Source organism: Seriola lalandi, unplaced genomic scaffold, assembly GCF_002814215.2.
Source record: "Seriola lalandi dorsalis isolate HSWRI2012SDOR001 ecotype SW California unplaced genomic scaffold, Sedor1 jcf7180002043660, whole genome shotgun sequence".
Classification (NCBI taxonomy): Eukaryota; Metazoa; Chordata; class Actinopteri; order Carangiformes; family Carangidae; genus Seriola; species Seriola lalandi.
In genome coordinates, this window is record NW_019514228.1 from 1 (window position 1) to 1,500 (window position 1,500).

Here is a 1,500-nt window from a genome sequence, read left to right on the forward strand (position 1 = left end):
TATATAATACAATACAGTTTAACAGCACTGCACACTACTGACTGAAGGATGAGTTACTTATAAAACTTTGGCATGAATTTATAAAATATGATGCATCAGCTGCTCATCAGTCTATAAAGTAGTTAAAGCTTGACCAGTGAAATGCTGCTGACTATTATTAGTATTAGTACTTTTTCTTAAGTAAATGATCTAAATATCTAAATATCTTCTTGATCACTGCTTCTGCAGAAATGGAAGTTGCATACTGATATCTGCAGGACTCTGCTGATTAATTATGATATTCATCCATTGCTATTTCAAGTTTCTTCCCTGACAAACCAGTGGTACATTTTTTGGCAAGTGTCTAGTTGGTTGATTGGTTGCATTTTTCTGCTGAGCGAGTAGTATTACCTTTTGATACTTAAAGTACATTTTGCTGATAATACTTTTTCTTAGGCAGGAACTTCAATAAAGGTTTTTTGCTTTTTATTTTTACGCATATTTTCACATTGTTGTAGTGTTACTTTTACTTAAGAACAGGTTCTGATTTCTTGACGACATGGGGCATCGATCTGATTCTGTGTGCTCATGATTTGCCGGTGGAATTAGAGTTTACCTGGCCCCCCTCTAATACCCTCCATAATAACCACCTGCAAAGCTTTGACAACTCTGTAAATTTACATGCAGTGTACAACTGTTTGTGTCCACAGATGAACTGTCAGTGAAACAGCCGGTTGCTGTCCTGAAAGCACCGAAGGTCTGGGGAGCTCTGCATGGTAGGACTTTTTTCTTTGCCTGTTATTACACCATTTGAAAGCAAACTCTGCTTTTGTGACATTTATTTTCATTATTTATTAATTAATTGTTATTATTTCTTTTGAATAATTGTTTGGTGTAATGTACAATACATCAGAAAAAAAGTGATAAATGCCCGTCACAATTTCTCAGAGCTTAAGATAATGTCCTTAATATTGGAAATTATTTTCAATCAGTGATTCAAAACCCGAAAGACAAACAATGTATAATGATATAAAACAGAGAAAAGCAGAATCTAAGAAGCAGGAAGCAGAAATTACAAATTACACTCATTATGCTGAAGTCACCATTACGACCGATGATCACAGATAAAAGTCTGATACAAAGTTTCACTTTGTTGTTGCCCTCACTCCTTGTACGATAAAATTACAGTGTGCTTGTTTATTGCCCTATCTAAAGGCAAATGACTTTCAAGAACTGCACCTGATTAATTACGATGTTTGCTTTTATTTTTCATTGTTTCCATGGTTTTTAGGTTTGGAAACGTTCAGCCAGTTGGTGTATGAAGATGAATATGGAGCTGTAAGTGAAGGACAATATGAGTGTTTCTAACTTTCTAATCTTAATGAGGACATTTTGTTGCACTTGACATCCACAGCTGGTCAGCCTTGCTGTATATGAGCCAGGCTTTAACTCAAGCTTATTTCAACTGTGTTTCCAGAAAAGCATCAATTCCACAGCAATCATTGACTTCCCCAGATTTGC

The 1,500-nt window shown here is 35.5% G+C and overlaps 1 long non-coding RNA gene across 1 annotated transcript; it reads left to right on the top strand.

The window, feature by feature from the left end:
- The first annotated feature begins 620 nt into the window (after window positions 1–620).
- LOC111648585 (uncharacterized) lies at window positions 621–1,500 on the top strand. The gene is made up of 3 exons (XR_002760157.2): window positions 621–755; window positions 1,271–1,317; window positions 1,457–1,500. It is a non-coding gene; the product is annotated as an uncharacterized LOC111648585 (long non-coding RNA).